This window comes from Notothenia rossii (assembly GCF_949606895.1).
Source record: "Notothenia rossii genome assembly, chromosome: 6".
NCBI lineage: Eukaryota > Metazoa > Chordata > Actinopteri > Perciformes > Nototheniidae > Notothenia > Notothenia rossii.
In genome coordinates, this window is record NC_136909.1 from 30,735,734 (window position 1) to 30,744,750 (window position 9,017).

The 9,017-nt window shown below is 38.5% G+C and overlaps 1 protein-coding gene across 1 annotated transcript in view; it reads left to right on the plus strand.

Annotated features, from left to right (window-relative positions):
• LOC307044136 (uncharacterized protein) overlaps positions 1-9,017 on the plus strand; it is a 51,513-nt gene that overhangs the window by 41,194 nt on the left and 1,302 nt on the right. The gene's annotated exons all lie outside the window — the stretch shown is intronic.

Here is a 9,017-nt window from a genome sequence, read left to right on the forward strand (position 1 = left end):
ACACACACACACACACACACACACACACACACACACACACACACACACACACACACACACACACACACACACACACACACACACACACACACACACACACACACACACAAATGGGGATCCTCCCTTGAGCTCACAGTCGGAGCCTGTGATTAAGGTGGATGGTTTCTTCAAAACCACATTATAAAATGGACCAATCCCTAAAGCATAAAAAAAAACCTCTCAGGCATTTAAATCACATTTATTTCTAAAAGATGGTGACATAGTGGGGATGTTAGCGATAACCGGTCCTTCGAGATTACAACTGCACCCAGTGGTGTTGAAACTGAGGTGCTAACTGAGGGCATGCTAATGTCGGACAAGTCTGGTTTGATTAAATGTCATTGAATTATTACATTTAGGTTTCAAACTATGCCAGTTGATGTTTTGGGTGAGGTTCACAACAAAGCTTAATGAAAAGCATACTGTGAGCATGTGGTTTAATAAACCGTATCACCACTGAATGGATGATATTCAATAGTTACATAAAGCAGTTTATAAAAACTGGAATTAAACGTTATTTTATTTGCAATTTTTATGTAAATTAAATCACTTTTGGACAGATTGGTAACCCTAAAATCAATTAATATTTTATGAAAAGTGTGCAGTCAAATTAAAGATTTTTGGATGTTTGCTAATCTCAGTAACATCAGCTACACATCCTACACTTCGCTCCACGGCATTCTTTCATAGCTATGACCTTGATTAGAACAATATAATTATATTGCAACATGTCTCGTCTTCAGCATTCACGTTGTAATTAGGAACAAGATATGCATGTTTTATTTGGAGGCTGCTGCCAACCTACCATGGCTTTATTTTATTAAATGTTTCCACAGGGAAGGCCTGGCATGCAGGATAAACAGTGACGCCTGTGTGTTTGCTCATTGGGGCGGTACTGGTGTTAACGGTGTTGTATGGCAAAGCCGGGTTGGACAATGGGGTTGAGTTGGGTCACACCCTGGGACCGCATCCATCTGCAGGGGGGTGTGTTTGCCTTTACCTCCTGCCATTTGCACATCGCGTTCCCTACCCACGATCCACTGGGGTGTTTGTTCGGCCTTGAGCCTTCCCACACCTTCCAGAATCTCTTGCTCTGTCACCCTTTTCTCAGTTTTTGGTTATTCTCCATTGCCAATTTCTGCACAGAGATCTATTGTTTTGCCCTACCTGCTTCAATTCTTCTTGAAATATGAGTCATTCTTGCCAGTTGTTCATATGTCAAGTCCTTGTTTGAACTCTGTTACTTCCACTTTAATGTTTCCCCTTTACATTTCATTGCTGTGAAGGCGCCAACGCCAGTTGCAACCCTGCAAAAGCAGCTCTGTTGACAGGCTGCAGAGTCATTCTTTCTTAGCACTGAAGCATGATGCTGCAGAAACTCATTCAGCTCTCTGATATCTCCTCACCTGTTAGCTTATTTTGAGTGTGTGTGAGTGCAAAAGCAATCTACAGATAAGGAAACCACTACTTTCATTTGCATTTTTTATCAGTAAAACAGGTGACAGAGACACCAACGGTTTTAAGTCAAGAATGTCCCTGCTAGTAGATCAAAGAAAACCCATTTGTCTTTGTTGCATCAGAGCAGTTTAATTAATCCATCCATCATAGTGTTTCTTCACCAAATGCAATTTTTGGGAAATTAAACAATCAAGCCAAATACTTCTTCAGTATAAATTAACCTAAATGCAACCAGTGGAACAGTGCTTGTTGTCCCTCCTCTACTGTATGTAATTGTCTTAAGACTCTGCAAGCACTTTGTTCGACCCAGATAAGCCAGGCTTTGTTAGAACAGAGAGCTGACATAGCGCTCTTTTTGTTCCCTGTACTGGTAGGCTAACAACAACAACAACAACAACAACACTAACACTGTTTGTCCGTGACAAAACTGTAATGTTCACATACGGGAAGGCTATATTGTGCAGGGCCCTTGTCATGATCTGCTGCTACGGTTTTGCTCACTATTAACTGCAGGGTCTTAAAACCTGTTAAACCCCAAGTGGGTTTTTTTTTTCACGGCACTGTGTCTCAGGGGATCTTAATATTTAAGAACCTATTAATGTGTTATACCAGATTAACGGAAATAATCTCAGATAACTGACAATACAAACCATTTTTACCAAAACAAAACACAAGTCTCATAAGAAGCATCTAAATGACCCCTTAGCGAAAAATGCTAACGGACATTGGCACAGAACTCAAGATAAAAGTACCCTTATTACTTATCGTAGCTGCACATACAAGATATCCGATTAAAACTGAGGTTCCACAGATTATTTAGGTATATATTATCATCACTGAGTGATCCGAACTTGCGACAGGGGAAGCAAACACAGACATCACAACACGTACCTTTACGGAGCTTCTAGGGAGATCGTCTCAACGTAGCTGTCAATCTGATCAAAAGACGTGTTCAATGGCATTAAAACGAGAAAAAACGCAGCTGAATCGGTTAATCCATAGGTTGATAAAGTCTCTGGGCAATAATTTGTCTTATTTATAATCCATAATTCCATTTTTATGTAAAGATCGCAGAGCAAAAGTTAGCTGCTAATGGTAGCCACCAGAGTGGCTGCTGCTTCCGGTCTTGGCTATGCGGCAGTCTAACACACACACATGACCAAATAAGGACTATGTGGGAGTTCCCCTCGATTCCATTGGCTCTGACGGTTAGAAAGAGATGTCACATGTCAAAATCCAGCAAGGGGGGCCAGAGATATGAAAAATCCACCCAAATGGCCCCAGAAGAGGTTTTTTTGTGCTAAATCTGTGTAAAAAGGTCAAATATCACTTGTTTTGCATCAATCTTGATACAGGGTACTTATTATATGTTTTACTTTGGATTCCTAAAGCTTTTAGTCTACTAACCCATCATCCAAGGTTAGTTTTCACTATAAGTAAAACATATTTTTTGGACGGACACTATAATTGACAGTTTTTTACCATGTTCAATCTGAATTTTCTTTAAAATTAAAAACACCTATATTGAATCTGACTTTTCTACATCCAACTCACAGGTTTACCATTACTTTGAGAAAAAAAGATTATTAATTTAACGCTTTTAGAAGGGAAGATATGGTCATTTGTTCTGGGAATGTCATTTTCGAGCCTGAAACCTGAAAAACAGGCTTGGGGTTTAACAGTAGTAAAAATGTGATGATGGAAATTGCCTAACATTTTTTATCATACACATCTATTATACATTAACACACTGTCACTGAAGAGGAATATGATGAAACATCTGCGAAACTTGTTACTATCAATGATCATGATATATGTGCATTTAACAGTAACATGCATGATTTGTTCTGACCAGTATGATATCTCAATATGATGCAACATTGTTCTGATGCAACACAGAGGCAAGACATCCGGCCCCTAAAAAATGATGAAACTCACGTTAATCTTCCAGTCATCACAGCCGGCATCATTTTTCCTGAGTGGTCACTTCCTCTTCCTGTTGTTAGTGTCAAAGTCAGATGTGTGTGGAAAACACGTCCTACAACAAGAGTGTAAATAACTCTTGATGATATACCTGACTTTTCCCACTCAGGTTAAAGTATTGCATGAACTGCCCAGGTAGCAGTCATGTGTCCTGCTGCCCTCTGGTGTTCAAAAGAGGGAATTACATACATAATAAGCGGGTTACTTCAAGATACAAAGGTTTTATTGGCAAAAACAGATTGTTGTTGGAAATGAAAATATGCAGTCCTTGGCCCCACATGTAAAGAAATTTTTTTTCTATGCATCAAATTAAAATCTTGTTTTTAATTTAAAAGACAACACTTTTACATCATTTATCATCTCAAGGTACATGTACAAAAGGATAAGACATCCTCATACTACAAAACAAAAACATTCACCTTCCCAAGAAACAAACGGATCACAGACAAAAAAAGGTGCATCATTGTATTTTAGTTTATAGAACACCAACCTGTAGTAGTGAGTGGTAGAGCCAAAGTCCCTCCCCTTCCGGGGACCTGGACCTTATTTCGGAAAAAGTATTGAAGTCAATGGCGAGAGAAAGATTATCTTTCGATCCTGTTTGAATTGTGCCACAAATTACACATATGATGTTTGTCAATTTAAAAGATAATTGCAAGTCAATTTTTTTTAAATGTGTCGTAAAACTGTGAAGTACATTTTTTTTTTGTGTGAAACCGCTCAATGAACTACATTTCCCGTCTCGCACCACACACCAAGATGGCCGTCGCGTTAGCATATTTCACTTCTTTCTTTCAGAATGAGGCGAAAGGTATTACAAGAGGTGAAAATCACTACAAGTCTGGGCATGTTGAGAGCTGCACACAAAAGGGGAGTTAGTTAGTTCCGTAAGAGCTTGCGGGACCGGGATTCTGGGATTTGTAATCTTTCTAGTTGTGTATTTTTCATAGTCTTATATTTCAACAAACTGTGACTTTTTTTACATGGAAATTATTTTTTAAGATTGACAAACATCATATGTGTAATTCGTGGCACAATTCAAACGGGATCGAGAGATACGTTTTCTCTCTCCATTGACTTCAATACACATCTTTTCAGAAATAAGGTCCCATGGAGCTCCCCCGTTGTGGCGAGGAGAAGAATACACAAACAATACATTAATCCAGTGTATTACTACAGTTGGACAGAGATAATAATAATAAACTCATGCTTCCCTATGCTAAAAATGTATCGCCTAAAATATTTTACTGAACTGAGTCTATAATGTTCTAAATCTAAACTGACTTTTATAACCTGAAATTACCAGCTTTAGCAGTAGCCTACTACAGGAACTTAAATTGCTATACTTTATAAGTACTGAGTCTTAAAACGGCCAACCACTGCAGTTTATTCAAGATGGCGTCAGCATCAAAATGAAAGTCGATTTATACAAAGGAACTCGTTCAAACTGGCATCTTCATGGGTGTTAGGATTTGAAATAAATGTTATCAAAATAATAGATTCCCTTAAAAATCTCCACAAGGGTACAGTTTAGTTCAGATTTAGGTATCACATACATATTCAGGATTAAACAAGCAATGAATACACAATTCTATACAATATTATGGGGCTTAGTTAAGACCTTGTCATTCATGGTAAAAAATAAAGCTGATCTCAACAATACAGTATCATCGCTGAAGTAATCCAACTACAATTCTGCATCCGAACTCAACAAAATCAATCCGTTGAGGAAGACCTTTTAAATTGATCAAAAGCTATGGAAAAGCCAGTTAATACACATATTAGTGGTGAGATTCTTTTGACGGCCGTTTCCGAGTTCAGGAATGAACTTCAAATAATATGTGCTGCTATTTAAGAACATACAAGGTTTGCTGTACTTTAAAGTTTTGGCCGACATCCAAGTAGAAAATCTAGTGAACTAATCATTTGAATACAGCAGTAATGCAATAAGCTGGTGCTTCATACAAAGATCTGATTCTCAAGGGAAATTGAATTTGTGTCCACGGGCTTAGTTGGAACTGAAGTCTCTTTGATGTCTTCTTTGAGTGGATCCTACCCTGCTGTGTGTGTATGTGTGTTAGTCTATAATCGTTTATGTGTGTGCACCCATTACCACAAAATCAGCAGAAAACAAAATAAGTCTCCCAGACATCAAAGAGACCCAGGAGGAAAGACGATCTGTTTTCAGTCATGGTGAGCCACGTTTCTCTCCCCAACTCGTTTCCCAGTCATCCCTCACTTCATCCCCCATGCTTACATCTCTACTGCCACCCAACCACTGGGTGGCACATGTGGCAAAGTCTTGCACCATGTTAGCATGCCCTCTCACACAAAGCAAATATCCCTTCTTTGAGAGCAGTATGAGTGATGAGACCAGCTTTTCATCTGGGGATTTGGTGCTCTGACGCATTGTTTTCCTACTTAGAGTAGCAATCTACACCGGGAGTCAGATGCAATAAGGAGCGATGGAATGAGACTCTGGGGAATATGTTGAACCATCCAAGAGAGTTATTGGGTGTTTGGAATGGATAAATGAAGACAAGGCCTTAGAGGAGATGAATGAGGGTGAGAGTGAGTGAGGGACTGAAAATATATGTCTTTTAGTGAGAGGGATGATGAGGGGGAGTAAATTACTGCATTTTCAGCCTCAAGTAGAGGCAATTACAGATACATTTTAATGGAGATTATTTCAATCTAAGACTATAACAAATGTATTACAAGTGTGTATGTTGAGGATCACATTTTTTGTTTGTCTAAGACACTGTTGGTCAGTTTTGTTCACTTTCTGTTGAAGTGATTAATTTTACTCGCACTTGGATTAGGACTACAACTTTAAGTGTTTGGTTTTCCTTGTACTGTTTCTCTTCTGATATGATGTAAAGCGTGTTTGAGCATTAGGAAAAGCGCTATAAAAATCCAATGTATTATTATTATTTAGGAAATTAAACTAAGCGATAAACATAATATGGTATCAAAGTACATTTTCCAATCACAAGGAAAATGAGCTTTTTAAAAGTAAGATACAATAATTAACAAATAAACCTATAGACAAGTTTACGCGACAAACCACGGGTAGCGCCATAACCCTACACAAATGCACTTCATTTCCGCCGGAAGTCTTTTGCACAGCGTCTGTCGGTGTAAACCGGTGTAAACAGTCAGACGGGCACTGGTGTAAACACAGCGATTTCGATGCTAACAGTGATGCTAGCTTGGGAACACGATTCTACTTCTTTGACTGGAGATGGCGTTACTCTCCCCCACCCGAATTCAGTGCAAAACTGGGAGGATAACATGACGACGTGGCCCAGCATAACGTACAGCAAAATTTGCTCCTACTTCGTTCAATCCATGGCAATAGATGGAAAAGCAATGGACAGTCTGAAGGCATATCATAAGGCTGCGCACATTCTACTTTGCCCACATGCTCCCGAAAATTGTTGACGATTTTGTTGAGGGAAGGTTACAGTTCTGCAGTAAATATCTCAGCATTTTAAAACCAAAATAAACTGCCTTATTTAGGTCATGCCCACAGGAGCCAACAGTTGTCTGTTGTTTACATAATGCACAATTTACATGATCTCTTTATGCTGTGCAATATATCATATGTGCCTGTACTGTTTGAGTGAAAATAAAGTTTGATGTAATTTAATTTCATTATTGCACTGTTATTGCATTATTGCATTTCATATGTTCCTTAGAGTGCTACAATTTCTTTTAACACAGTTCATCATTCATATTAAGCTCATACTGTACATAAATAACACTGAATGAATTAATTGTTTAGAGGAAACTAAAGAAATGGCTTCAACAAGAAAGATCACATGTTTAATCCTAACAGGTATTATAAATTAAAATATAAAAGCAGCCCACACAATTACATCACTATGAAAATATTCATATATAATATTAAAAAATACAATGCATGCAGTATTTGTTGTGTTTATCTGTATTTAATGAACAACATGGCTGGGTGCTGGGTGCTGGTTTGTGGTCGTAGCACTCTCTATCTAACCACTCGTTCAGGTGCTTTCTCGAGTGATTGCAACCAACTACCGCACACGTAGTTCCCGAACCACTTTTCTTCATGTTGTAATTGTTATATCCTCTTTGTCTCTGCGATATCAGTGCTTTGTCGGCACAACGGAGCTAGCTAGCAAAACAAACCCAGTCCGCCAAAACGGAAGTGCCTTGCATCGAAGGGAGGAGTTCAGGATGTAGAGCGGAAACGGCTCAATAACTTGTGTATTGATGTAGGTAGGTAAGTAATGAAGACATTTAAAATAAAAACAAACAACTATACAAAGCAAAAATAAATAAAACTCTAAATTATACATCACAAATGTGCCACAAAATTATTATACAGCTTTATACATTTCTTGGATTTTTTAAGTTATTAAAAATAACTAAGTAGAAACTATATTTCATGTTGTTGTGAAATGAGCAGTGTTGGGCAAGTTACTTTTAAAAAGTAACTAGTAATAGTTACTGCTCTCAAAAAGTAACTAGTTACTTCATTAGTTACTAAATTATAAAAGTAACTAGTAACACGTTACTTTACTTTACTTTAAAAATAATAACAATAAAAATACAAGGTTTTGTGTTGTTTTTTGCTGACTAGTTCTCTGAAGGCATGCAACAGACTCGACCGTTGCGATGGGCAGCATGTCCTCAACAACATACCTGGCAATCAATCTGTTTAGTTGACTCTGGGTGACATGTGGCGATTTAAAAAAATCGTTTTTTGGCTGTTTAGATGGTGTTGCTCCATCTGGGTCACTGCCGGTGGTTGACATGGTGGGGTCTTTGGCGACTAGTTGTATAGCCCCATGCAGTGGCGGCCGGCCCATAGGGGCGGTAGGGGCGCCGCCCCACCTCTTCCCACATACAAAAAAAAAAATTAAATAAAAAAATATATATTAAAAAAAATATATATATTTTATATTTTTATTTTTAATGAACAAGGTAAATATCATCCAATTGGTATCAGTAACATGTATAATCTACAATAAAATCTTGTTTAAAATTGTGTTACGATGTCTAAAGTTACTGATAAGTCACATGTTTCCTGCCTGGCCTTGGCCTTGCCCTTGGCATTAGTTTATCATTACGGGGCGCTGCCCCCGAGCCAAACAGCAGCAACCAGCACGTTGCAAAAGTCTCAATAGTAAACTGTGCCGCCGAAACATAATTTCAGCCAATCAGCGCTGTCAAATATTTTGGTCACGAGAGCGCTCACGTTGGCGCCCACGTTGCTTACGTGCGTTGACGTGAGTTGTTTTTTAGACTCGTGAGGAACTGGGGTAGTATCTAGCGCCGTATAGATAGAAGAGTTACGACAGCGGAAGTCCAAAAACGGTTATCGTCACGTGGTTCATGCAGACGAGGATCGTTCCCCGGAAGTTCATGGCGGGCAATGTGAAAGCATTGATAACAGGAGATAGAACTTCGACTTTTGGTAATTATTAGTGAATAAAGGTTTTGATTTGCAATATTTATACAACAAATCGATATGTGTATGTATTTACATCAATATG